General features: G+C 36.6%; 1 protein-coding gene across 1 annotated transcript in view; it reads right to left on the minus strand.

Moving 5' to 3' along the window:
• The window catches only part of LOC117234317, a 246,624-nt gene that overhangs the window by 93,710 nt on the left and 138,489 nt on the right, over positions 1 to 14,425 (minus strand). The window lies entirely within an intron of this gene.

Consider the following 14,425-nt stretch of genomic DNA (forward strand, 5'->3'; position numbering starts at 1 on the left):
CGGTGTAAAATATCGAGTGCTTGGAATGCGCTAGTAAACTCGAAGATCGAGTATTTCGCTATGTTTAATGCTACACCCCGCGAACAGCTCGAATTGTTCAACTATTTTCCAACTTTCCCTCTCTACCTCAGTCCCTCTTCACTTCTATTCCGCTTCTCTCTGTCCTTCTTTGATGCCATTTCAAAGCGACCTGCAGATTTTCAGCACAAAACCCGGCTATAAATCCCGCGTATCACAATGACCGTGTCTGTAATAAATATTGCAGGCCAAACACCTAATGGGGAACGCCATTTCGGCGCGGACTTCGATGATATTGTTTATGGAGACTACGTACGGGAACGCGATATAATGGAAATTCCGGCGTCCGGCCGAGTATTTATGGGACACCGTCATGTGCTACCCATTGCCGTATAACGAGTCCCTACTGCTTTCTCATGGTATATAGGCCACGTGACCATCCCACAGGGACAACTACTGCACGCTCTTCTCTCTTCCCTTTCTGCTTTCTGTTTCTTCCTCTCTTGCTTTATACCGTTTTTTCCTGCCTTTTGATGTCACCCTTGGTTTCGTAAAATGATTATGAATGAGTGTGGCTTTGGCTGTTTGATGCATGTTTCTGATAAACTAGCTTTGCATTTGCGTATTAGTATTTAGATTTAGATATTCTAAACACGTTCTGTATATTATAGACATGTGTAGCGTAATCAAGGGTTTTTAAAGTAAGGTCGAGTATAATATTCGAGGTAGATCCTACTTGATGAGTTATTGCTAGTTTCATTACTGTAGCTAAGCTGTGAACGTTTGTGCAAATAAGTACAGATTTGTTTCATTCTTTAAATATTACATTGAATATTTTTCATATTCTTGCGGAATATACGTATTCTGCGTACCCTTTCATATTTAAATTTCTCAAAAATATACAAATATCTTCTCCAGAGAATAGCAATATCTATGTATAAGGTTTCTTTTAAATTCAGGCAATATTTTGCTATTGCAACTTCCAAGAATTATTTGACGACTGATTCCTTTGGAGATTTATTTGGAGATTCGTGTAATTGTAAAACCAATTCAGAAAACCACACGGTATCGGAATATGAACAAACATATTCAGAAACAAAGTTCAACCAGTTTCAACTTTAATGGTCACCATATTAAACTCAACACGTTTCCTTAGACAAAACAACAGTTTCTTGCCCCGTTTGCAATTAAGTCGATTCTGAAGCTTGTATGTAAATTATTCGATGTGACGTCATTGAATCATGTACTATACTATTAATGGTATGTTACCCCATATGGTGTAGATAACCGCATTTATATACGCTATAGAGATATATGTATATATAGGCCACGTGACCGCACCACAGGGACACCCATTAAACCAACCCCACGGATCATGATGTCCCATGAACATCACTTGAGGGATTCCAGATTGTCTCGTTCACAAAAGAGACACAGGTGACGGCGATCAGGGTTTTTAAGGGGCGTTACTGTCCTTTAACTGTTTGGATATATTGTTAAATTATTCACCATTTCGATTAATTTTATCAATTAATTTTACACGAACCTCCAAATTAATCTCCAAAGGAATCAGTCGTCAAGTAATTCTTGGAAGTCGTAATAGCAAAATATTAAAATATTGCCTGAATTTAAAAGAAATCTTATACATGGATATTACTATTTGCTGGAAAAAATAGAAGATTGTATTGTTTTTGAGAAAAAGCATCGTTTAAATAAATTAGCAGACGTATCGTTTTTAATTTAAAACAACATCATTATTTTCGGAGAAAAATACTTTTATAAGAACACAAAAGAAAGAAAATTATTCTTTTATAATTCTCCTAATTTTAATTACAAAACTTGATAACACGGAGTGTGTTATAATTTTATTGAAGCTTCACACGTTCACTTCCATATTTAACAGTGAAATAAACGACAAAGGATGACTAAACGTGTCGAGGTCAGGTCGAAACACGCCAAAAACATTTTCCACTTGGTCGCAATGTTATTCCCAAGAGTCATAAACAGCGCAAAAGCTTTTTCGCGCACTTAAAAGAACTTCATTCACTTTGCTACCACTGTACAACATGACCGAGTACCTCGATTTAATAATAATATTTATCACTTCAGTTATTACTACAGAGAATACAAATTTAGCTTTTGTAATCTGTTCTTTGTTTTCTTTAATTAACTAGTTAGCGTTTATTAGTTTTCATGAGAACTTAATTAATTCGTGTTAGTCCTGACCTTAAAAATCATTGATAAAACTATGGCGATTCTAAGTAGATCTGGTATCGTCAAAAATAAACAAGATAATATAAACATTTCTCATTTTGAAGCGTTCGGAAATCTGACAATTTTTTGCTTGAAATATTTTTTGAAGAGAAAAAGAGAGAATAAAATTTGTCCATTTGGTTCAGACTTCGTTTGAGAAAAAATCAAACGTAAAAATTCTTCAAGCACAAAGCGCTTGTTAACTAACTTCCAAGTGAACTGTGACAATCAACGGGTTATCGACTGCAATTTCAAACTTGATATTTTCCAAACCGAAGCGTGAAATAAAGAAACGTCTAGAATACTTTTTAATTGATTCTACTACTCTCTGAGATATCTTTCTGAGCCATAGAACATTACAGAAAATTAATAAACGTATCTCAACGATACAAGTTAAATATCCACATTACAAATTTCCACCGATGTCATGTAAAATTGCTTTCACAAGATACACGATACGTACGGAACGATACAAAGGCATTTAATTATAAATCGTTTCTCGAATGTCAAAGGTAGCCTACCTGAACGTGCCACAAATACTTGCGCTCCGTACACGAGATAAATTGGACTTCCTGTGAGGATATTGGGATATCGGATAATTAAATTTTACACGTTGTAACATAAAGCATGCCCGTGTCGATTCCCTACGGATGCATCGAGTATTACGTAAAAGATATCGGTGTTCTTTTCAATGTAATTTTAATTACAGTTACATTACATTATCGTTCTTTCATCGACGACGTTCGGCGTCTATCCTGAATCGAAAACCCGTAGATTAAACGAATGAAAAGAATGCCTGGGCAGAGAAGGAGGTTACATTAATTTGCAAGAGAGCACCGAATTTTCTCGAGCATTCTTTCTTTCAAAGACAGCCACCCTCTTTAGCGTACGCCGATAATCTTGTCAAAGAAAGGAGACTCTCGAATACAACAGATTTATATCGTATACATGCTTCGTCTTATATGTGATACATAAGGTTATATGTACCATTTACCAGCCCTTCGAAGGGCTCCATGAGTCGGCGATGCTCGAATCTTGGAAGGCTTTCGCGGATTAGCGACCAATTGCCGTTTTCTCCTCTTATTTCCGAGAAAGGTCCAGATTAATTCTCCCCAAGCTTGCTTTGGAATTGGCGTAGATGATATTAAGTTATTTTTACTTTTCGTGTCTGGTTAAATAAAGATAGTGCGACGTACTGAAATCTTCTTTTATAGTGATAGTAATATAGTTGAGAAATTAGTATGATATTCACTAGAGATTAGTGGTTATGGCATTCAGTAGTCAGAAATATTAGTAGAATATTCAGTTGCTGATGCTGAAGTATTGTTTCGAATTCGCAAGAAATCGCAATTTCCAACATTTAATTTGTTATTTTGTTTCCTTCTTGTTGCAATTAAAATATACATGTCTCGTATAGAAGCCAACACTAGTTACATTTTCGATTTATTTTTGCGTACAGAATGCTGAATCGTGTCACCTATTTTGTAACACTCTGCATATGTATATGAACATGCTCCTCTAAATCTTAGAGTCACAGACATCACAGAATGTCAGTAAATTCATTTTAACACATTGCGAAAGACACAAATTCACGCCTTACATACTTCGTGCGGTATCTTATAAAAATGTTAACTACTATTAAATAAAGCAGTAAAAAAAAGCAATGGATGCTATAAACAAAATGTTATGAATTTGATTTTATATCGCATACTTGAAAACCGATATCAATATATTAGATATAATATTGATCGCTCGGAAAGTTCGTTCCGATTTTTAAGGAATTTAATAAAATAATAAATTTCGCTTAGTACCTCTGCTTCGGGGAAATTGTCTTCAAGCATATCACGCTAAAAAACGTTACTAAAAGTATTTACTTTAAATGTGTTTATTGATTTTTAACAACATATTACACTCGTTAAATGCTGCTCGGAAAGTTCCTTCCGATTTTTATCTCTCTGGTCGACATAAAAAATCATATTGAAAAGTTCTTCGCCGAAAAACCTGAGAGATTCTGCAACGATGGAATATTCAAATTGCGTGAAAGACGGTGAAGGATTGTAGAACAAAATGGCACCTATATAATTCGATAAATGTATATCGAATCGAAATGTAGATCGGATCGAACTTTCCGAGCGATCTTTTGAATCTTTTCAATCACTTAAAAAATACACGGGAATTCAGGCATATGTTTGTCGGAGCATACCATCCGCAATGTATTAACCGTGTTTTCACATTAAAGATTTTCCTAATATGAGCTAACCAATTCCATCAAATTTAATTGAATCCTAAATCATACGCTCTCGTACTAAAATTAAAATATTGTTGGAAAATGGAGTCAATCAATTTGTATTCTAAGCGAATATATTATTAATGGCATTAACCATAATACCTTAAATTAAATATTAAATAAAAACTAACAAACTCGTGCGCGTGGATAATATCTTCTATAGGTCCAATTACTGTGCTCGCTCAATAAGATTCTACACGATGTTCAAGAACGATAGGGCCAATTTAGCTGGATTTTTTCGCTAAGTCTCTAAGCTTGTATGCCGAACATCATTAACGTCGTGATTTTAGGATTCTATTTTCACGATCGAAGGGTGATATAGAAGCGTGTACAGCGAAGATAAGGGTGTGCCCACCAATGACGAAATATCGTTTACTGCAGTTCTCTCCATCCCGTCCCTTGCCCGACTTCCCATGGGATTACAGTCCCCTAAGCTACATTTACATATACAGCCAGAGTGCTACTCCAACTACCAGTCGGTAAAAGGAAAGAATTCAATAAAAGACGGGCGCCGGCCAGTTGTTTCAAGCTTCTAAGCTCAACTGTCTAAGATCATGGAACTTGGACCAAGATCGTGGGAGAAACTTGAAAAGTGTCTCTTGAAAAGTTTCAATGAATAATAGACATTTACTTAATTATTCAGTTATTTATACGTTAGTGCTTATTAGATTAATACCATTAAATTAATTATTATTTGATTAGTAAAGTTGTAAAAAATACGAAAATAATGATTTGAAAAATATATTTTTTACAGAAAATTTGTTGGAAATTTGGGAACTTTATCTGTACGCGTGTACAGATTAAATTTTAATCACTAATTACGTTAGACATAATACAATTTTAGTTCACAGTACCGTATTCGATGGCTTGACCGGGTCTCTCTCCTACCACACTGTGAAAAGGTTAAGCGTGTTTTTATATTTTTGTTATACTTCCTCGTCTAATTACTGTAAACTTAAATTAAGTCATATAGAATTCAATGTAAAGTTCAGTCACTCTTTGTTAATCTACAAACATTCATTTCTAATCCTATACAATCACAAAAATTATTATGTAAAGAAGATTATGAATGTCTGTCATAACTGCCATGTTAGTAGAAACACGAGCGACTAACAGGAAGAAACGTTCGTCGCGTTAGATCGAAGGCCGTTCATTTCACTAGCGACAGTTTTCTGATTAAAATTTCGTTCCCCTTCTCATTTTTCTCAAATAATGTACGGTTATCGACTGGTGGCCAGGCAGACGAACGAAGCGACACCAAAAGAAAACAATAAAAATCCATCGAGCGGGGCTCACAGATGATACGTCGATACCTCGAAACCGTATTAGGTTCTGTCAGAGACCAATTTTAGTTCGTCAGGATGGCCGGTTGATTTTAATTTGACTGTCAAAGCTTCACAGCTCGAACATCTTCCCTTCCGCTTGACAAACGAGAAAATGGAACAACTGTCTTATTGTAAGTGGGACGAAGAAATTGTAAAACTTGTTCGTTATGAAGCACACGAAATTTCAACGTGTGTAAACCTTAGTCGTGAATGTAGCACACGAAAACAATGGAAGAGTAACATTTATGTCACTTGACCTTATTCTTTTATCACAGCTGTGATTAGAATTTTACAAAACGATGTGGAAGGAAATGGTGCATTAAAAGCAATCACGAAATATAATCGATATATAAATGAATTATCAGTAAAGTTATACGATTAGATGAGAAGTAGTATTTTGCAAATTTGTATTTTTATGAATATATACATAAGGCGTTGTTTTATATTCTAAATACTATAAAGAGTATTATACCTGTGGGTGTTGTATATTTTTCTTTTTTTCGTGTGTGTGTGTGTGTATAAAATTGTACCAAAAATCATTGAAATATCGTAAATAACGTAAATGAAACGAAAATTCAATCCTGAGGCTACCTATAGTATCAAAACATCGTATACACAGGCAAGCTTAAAAGCATCGAATCTTCGTTCAAGTTAAAAGCCATCGAAGGAATAATTTAAGCGAGTGAGGGATTATTCTTGGAAGGCACATCGTTGCTCTCCCAAATCTGTAGGATCATAACAAATGGCTGGAAGCACCCTAATGGAAATAAAGAAGAAGAAGGTGTCGGTGTCGGTGCCCAAGCAACGATTCGTGGTGAAAAAAAGAGGAGAAAACAAGCAGGTACAAGAAGAAAGATCGAGAAACAGTGAATACAAGATAAAGGAGGAAAACGAAATAACAAATGAGAAAATAGGAAAAATAAAACTGAACCCGAAGAGGGAAAAAGGCGGAATAAGTAAACGAGGGATAGTGCGAAGAAAAATAGCGTTAAGGGGGTGCCAATGCGTATACTACAGTACTGCTACCGAAAACTTGCCCTAAATAAATATCCCTTACTTTTTTCCCTGATACATCTTATCTGTGACAAATGGCAGGTTTAGAGTGCACGTTAGAAGTTAATGAGAAACAATTTTGGTTCGCGTGTCGACGAATTACCGATTGCATTATATCGAAGATCATATGAGGAAAATATAGTGAGTTATATTTTTCATGTTTCACAGATGAATAGTTCTAAAATTGAATATGTCGTCAATCAATTTTATATTATCAATTTTTCTCATTTTCGTTTGACTTTAATATTAGATATATGTGTATCTTTAACTTGCTTTACGAATATTCACGTGTTCCAAAACTCCTATAATCATGAAAGTGAAAGAAATCGTGTAACTCAATTCCACAGAAGATTCGAATAAATCAGTTAAATTAGACGAAAACACCATATAATTATATAGAATCACGTACAACAGTTCTGTAAACTGTATAGGAACACAATTAACAATCTGGTCACATCAAAATCGACCTTCGATTCTCCACGTATCTACGGTACATCCACTTTCGCTTAGATACGTTTTGTCACATTCAACAACCTGCCTACCAATCGTACGCCTACACCAGATAATCTTGACGTCTCGCGAACGCTTTCTAAACTACAACATATATACTGCAGCGACATATTTATGCACAATCCAGTGAAACAACTCCGAGCCACCGTATCACTCGAATAATCCACCAGCAGCTTATCGGCTCAACGTTAGCCTCCGCGTGTTTTAAAGCACCGAACGTTACCTGCCACCATCGTGTGTCTGTAGAAACGCAGACGTGAGTAAAGCGTTCGCTTAAGCTTAACTTATCAGTCGCGGCACGCAAGCATTCGTGACCGTGCCTCATGCAAATTCGTCCGTGTACAGCGACGCCCATCGGCAAAGAAAAAAGGAAGGGAAAAAGAAAAGAAGGACGAAAAATGGCCTATCGTTCGGATAAAGCTACCCTCGGAATCGAAACTTGCTCTTTTCTCTCCTTTGGGGGAGGGGGGGAGGGAGGGAGGGTAGGTATGGGGACGAGATCGCGCTAAGCCGCGAAATAAAATCCATCTCACGAGCGAGCTCGTGTTCTCTTAGGGGAACTCTTCAAACGGAAAAACGTAAGAAGATTCTATCTTCGAACGAGCGTCTTGAGATCTCGTTCTATGGACTGTAACGAACTGGACAAAGTACATTGATTCGCGTCTGAGCCGCTCGGATGTGAAACCTTCAGACGTTTTAGAATTCTCGAGACGCAACGGATAACCTATATCTTGGCGTGTTCGATTGCTTTGATTGGGATGTTGCAAGCTTTTCGCGCGAAATCGGGTTTATTGATTTAATGTTATTTCTCGATTAGAGTTACTGATTGATACATCATCGTCTTTAGAATAGCGTTACGATGTTTTCGAATTGAGTCTCATGGTAATTTTTGTAATTCTTCATTAAGCAAAATTATTTTTAATTTGTATTTGTAGATGTTGAATTATGCATTTATCCGATCTTTTGAATTAGTATAGCGTAAAATATGCTCTTGCTAATGAAGCGTGTATTTAAAGATAAAATTTAAAATTAAATAGAAGCATGTATTATTAAGCCTTACGTGACTCAACCCTTCGCGTCACGCGCACGTTTCACAAAAGATAGGAACAGCAAAAGAACCAAGGAGGAAATGACGTTGGATTATATATTGTACGTTCTTTGCTTTCAAGTATATTAAATATATTTAAATTAAATACAGATTGTATGTTTTTACTAAATATTCAACTTTTATTCAATGTAACTTTTAAATATATTAAATATATCACTTAATTCAATTCTTTACTTCTTTTCATTGATGCCAATAAAATAATGCCAATAATTGTTATTCATCTCTTGCTAAGTTTCCTCTCCACGTATTAATTAAACAATATTTTTTATTTCACCGACCCCACTCAGGATTAAAAGGGGTGATGTCAAGGGGTATACATCAAAGATAAAAGCTACTATTTGGTAGAAACTTCCACAGCATGAAATATAAAAAAGTGGTGAAATACCGAAGACGGAACAAACATTTGGAAGAAAAACGAGTTATGCGAATGATCTCGTTGCCAAGAGATCACTGGGTAAATCTAAACGACATCAGGATACAAATTGAAAGCATTTTATGCCTTCTGTTGAGTGACTGTAACGAATGCCGCGTCTTTCCGAACATTCTCTTCCTGGCCAGCTGGACAGCTCGAATTGGCCGATTTTTCAGAAAGTCTATTTACCTTCTATCCGTAACTTCGATCGGTCGTGCTCGACCCTCGGTGATCCCATCCGTACGACAGGAAGGGTGGAATTTAATAAAAATGTCCACGATAAACGAATAAAATCGAAAACCTATGAAAATAATAAAGCAATCCCTCTTTACCTTCTTTCGAAAAAACGAAACAATGTCTTCTTATCTTTTTTAAAAAGAACAAAATTGTAAGTCTTAGTCTAATTTATTGATATCATAAGATCTTTTTGTATGTTTTGATTAGCCATAAAAACTCTTTTATTCGGTTGAGCAATAATTTTTCTTAATATTAAAAAATGAAATTCTGTTGCACTTATAAAATATTAATACTTTATTGTTTCAATGAAAATATTTGTCGAGTTAATTATTTCACTTTTCCCACTGTTAACGTCACGCAAGGCATGTTAAGAGTGGAACTAAAAGAACTTGGTTGAAAATCGCTTAAAACATCGACGTTAACCATTCCGGAATTTCCGCAATCCACTAATCCAGCCTCATACGCCGTAAAGCCGAGTATTAAAAATATTTCATGTGCCGTATTTTAACCCGGCCGGAAGAACAGGCTTTTGCACGTATACCGCGGTATAAAACCAGCCCGCACTTTTCCCTCTCTTTTCTCTCTTTTGCGTTGCACAACATGTAAACAGGAATATAAACCGTAAAAAGTAATAAAATTATTCAGAGTTCCTTCGAGTGTTCAAACACGATACAAATCTTTATACGAGATTCGATGATTTTATTTGCTTTTAAATTAATACTGGGAATTATTTATTCACTGATTTTATTAACGATATAAAGCTATAAGCTGATTCCCGAATATCGATATAACAATATAATAATAAGATACGATAGTGTAGTGTCAAGCAACTAAAATAAAATTCTAAAAATATTCGTATATCTTATAGATTTTAATATCTTTCAAATGAAACTTCTAAATTACACGGGTTTAAAATAATTCATAAATTATATTTTCAGATTTACTAAAAATGTGTTTTTGATCATAGAACCGAATTTATTGCGTGCCATAACTCAGCGTGCTTGAGAGAACGCGATCACTCGAAGACATTTTTAATTCGCACTGCCGCTGGCGTGCCTTTTGTTCCAGTATTTAGTTCCGGCCAGTTTGTGAGCATCCGTGGAACGGCGAACCCCTCGTGCATTCAGCCCCTAAACCATCCTTGAATCGTCCGTGAGCCAGACACCGTCCATGTGGCCGCACACTATTCTACTGGGTATATCAAAAATCAGTCGAATCGTCACTCGTATTTTCAATCCAACATTTTCGATCTTTTAAAACTTTCACGCGATTTCAAGTAAATTGTTTTTCGTTACGATCGGAAAATTTCGACGAAAAAATCTCTGAAAGTATTCTTTCATCAAAACCGAAGATAATTTAATTTTTTGGGGGGGGGGGGGAGTAATTGCTAAATTTTTCGCACGAATTAAAGGAACATTTGAAGACATTCGAGTGAAAAAATTTTATCGTTAAATTTTCAAATTGTCTAGAATAGAATTTCTTGTCGAGAAATATCAAAATACCATATTATGTGATTCATATTCCGTGAGCATTCGAGCCGCGTGACAAACTGGTTTAAGACGCTCCCTGCATGTGTTTGCACAGACAAGGACAGAAAACAAAATCACAGAAGCACGTACGCGGTTAGCCGGATTAAAGATTAAGGGATTCGAGGAAAACGAGAAAACTAAGAAAAATCGTGTTAATGGTATTAAGCAGAATCCTCGCGAATGTCTATTATCGTTGGACTTCGTTTTTATTTCTAATCTTCTGAATCAGAAACTGGGTAATCAAGGGAAATAGCCAATTATGATAAAAAAAAATACGCATATTTAAAAAAGAAGTCAAAATATCGATAATCTTTAAACTTGTAATTTCTTACATTAGCCTAATTAGAATATAAATGTTACACTTTGTTAAACACAAATCTCACAGTCTTCAATCTTAAGATGATACTTACAGAAAAAAAGGTAAACGTACAAAATTTATAATCAAACATACATATCATAGTAATCCACCACTCGAAAGAAAAATGCTCTTTCCATCCTGACGTCACGTTCTACCCACCACGAACGTAATCATCCTCTCACAGCATCCTTCCTAAAAACACGATGGTTTCATAGCATCAATACCAGTCAACGGATCCAGCGTTCGAGACACGTCTGTCTCCGTCGAAACAATCGTGGCCACGTCTGTTTCGCGAAAAGAACAAAAAACCATGACCTAGGATGCGGCCGCCAGGCTGGCTAGCCATTGAAGCGACGGTGGTGGAAGAGGATGGAGGGAGCGAAAAAAAGAGGTAAAAACGCTAAGAAACCGGAGAAGCGGGAGAACAATCGACACGACGACGTCGTCTACACGGCGCGAGCACGAAAGGGGTGAGAGACAAAATCCCCGAGAGCATATCCCGACGGGGATAAAACCACGCGACGTTGGGACATAATTGGCCGTAGAATTAGCAAAGGGGTTTCGTTGCTCCCTCTCTTGTGTGCGGTGGACCACCGAGAGGACCTGACTGAAAGTCAGACCTTGTCGTTTCGTGGGCGACATCCACGCACAGCCCTGAGAAGCACGGAAATTTCGAAAACGAGGAGAATAGAAATGGACACGCAACCACCCTTTCGCTTCTCTAAATGGTTTAGCAAATTACGCCAAGCCTGAGATTGGATTTGACTTTGGTGGCTTTGCAGACGAGATCGACCACTAACCTGTTCACGTGCTGAACGAAGGACATTGGCCAAAAGGAGGGAAAAAGGAAAAGAGTTTTCGACTTTCGAGCTCAGCCAATTTGCCAAAATGTCCTGTTCTTTCCCTAACTGCCGACTAGGTAGAGGGAAACAAGAGCGGTGATCGAAAGTCACGAGTTGTGAGCGACGTGAGGATGAAGGGTTCGTTTGGTCGCACCTTTCTCGCTGGTATTTAATTAAATGTCTGTATCGTTTTTTTTTCTGCTTGGTTTAGGCAGTCACGGTAATTATTGTACCTACATGTTGATTATATAACTTGCTTACACAGAATGAGACGTATCATTTTATAGTCATTACATACCCTTATTCTCTCTTTTTCTAGACATTGCTTGTTGTAGAGTATTTTTATATCGTGTAATGAAGATAATAAATATTAATTTTGCGCAGGAACTATTTTTGTTTTAATACAATGCATACATTTCGACCGATATGATATGATGATAAAAATAAGATATGATGTTTTAACAGAAAATTAAGCTTTTGAAAGTATTAAAAAAAATTACATTTGTACGTAGTAACCTATATCTTTTAAAGATACGATGAAGTACTTTGTGTCGACAGTCTTGCGTGAAATAATTCTACAAAAAGGAAGTATATGAAAACTAAGAAATTATAAAAATCCTGAAAATCGTGAAATATATAAAAATGCATAAAAGTTGCAATCAAAGAGACAGGCGTTCTACTAAACTCGTGGGATTCATGACAGATCGGTTTACCATCCACGAGATGCGATACAGGGAGAATGGTTTCGCTGCAAATATCCTTAAATTGCGTGCAAATATCTCCTGTATCGGATCTTCAGGTGGATTTTCGTACAAGGGTGGTTATCCACGGGGGGTAAAACGAAATAGAAACGGTGAAAATATCGAAGGGTCCCGACTACTCTGATAGCTTTCGATTTCTCGCGTGTAAACATCATTCCCTGTTGAGCCTTCTCGTTTTGCGTTATCATATATAAAAGCTATATATCTTGGAGGTTGTTAATAATCAAACTGTGGTTCATAACGATAAATATTTAAGTATCATATAGACAGAGACTTTTCCAAACTCTATATTGTAAAAATCGATTTATCTCTTTTAATAATTTCATTTTTTCGCAATTTTTATTTCGCAAGTTTCATATCATTTGTAGGAAATTCTTTACAATGTTCAATACATAAACCAAATCTCTCTCCAAATTTTAATTTCTCTTTTCATAAAAATGTGAATTAGTATACATGTTTGTAATGAATTCATCAGATAAAAATGTAAAGGAATATTTTGTTGCAGAATTGCTAGATGAAAATCCAAAGTGACCACTGACGTTTTAATATTATACGTGACATACAAATAGACCAAACTGAACGTACGAATTAAACCCGAATGCATCAACGTTACTCTTTTATCTCTACTATCAAAAACTGTTTCGCACTGTTTGTATGTGTCCTGTAACGTAACCCTTCATTCTCTCGCGTCAGACAATAGGTAACCGAAACAAAAAACGGATGCTCGATCAAACGAAAGCGCACGTAAATACGTGGATTTATCATATGAAGACCGTATCTCACGACTGTGCAGCCGAAACGATACGAGAAAGTCTCTCGTTGAAATAAACAATCGCGCAATGATTCACGAGTCGGATTTTTCGAACAAAAGATTCGACAAAGACGAACCCTTTCGTTCGCCAAATACCTCCGACCGACCGAATAAACACAACGCCACACAGACGAAATAAAATAAGAAGAGAAACTAAATAAAAGATTCCGGTTGTTCTACGCTCCGACGACTACCAGATACGCTTCCTTCGTTATTGGGTCCGTGAGAATAGAAGAAAATGTTTTTACGAGAGTCACGAAAATCTCATAAAAAGCGACGCGAACAAACCGCACGATAATTATTACCAAGCTGCAGGCAGCTTAATGAAATAACTTGGTAACCTCGCTGTGTACCGTACTGCGGCGTATCGAGCCGAAGCCGAGTCTCTGTCATCGCTCTCTCTGTTTGACCAAACACAGGAATCGACTCCCACCTCCCAGTGCCACCCTAAACCGCGTTCCACGATACCGAGAGGGTGCCTCTTCCATACAGACGACAGGAGGACCGCTAATGAATCCACCCCCTCCCCACGCCTCGCCAAACCTTCTCTACCCGTGTTTCCAAGCACACAAAGCAAATTTCGAAACGTAACTTTGATAAAAATGCAAAAATTCACCGATGGATCCAGTTTTATTAGCCTGTTTTCATAATATGCATGAATATGTAGGATAAAAATGGAAATCGACGCTCTGTTTGATTTGGACCACGTATGCTACTGATACGGGGTCAGTTTGCGTGTAATTTCATGTAATAACGGGCATGGGTGAAGTACACAGTTGTTACTGCCAGAGTAATGGACCATAGGTATGTAATATGTAACTAGCAGAGTTACGTCGGTTCTGTTTCAATGAATAACAAGGTACACTATTGCTAATTGAAAGTTTTGTTGTTTAGTCACTCTTCTATTGCTTCGTTACCGTA

Source organism: Bombus vosnesenskii, unplaced genomic scaffold (genome assembly GCF_011952255.1).
Source record: "Bombus vosnesenskii isolate JDL3184/JDL3185 unplaced genomic scaffold, Bvos_JDL3184-5_v1.1 scf7180000013304, whole genome shotgun sequence".
Lineage (NCBI taxonomy): Eukaryota > Metazoa > Arthropoda > Insecta > Hymenoptera > Apidae > Bombus > Bombus vosnesenskii.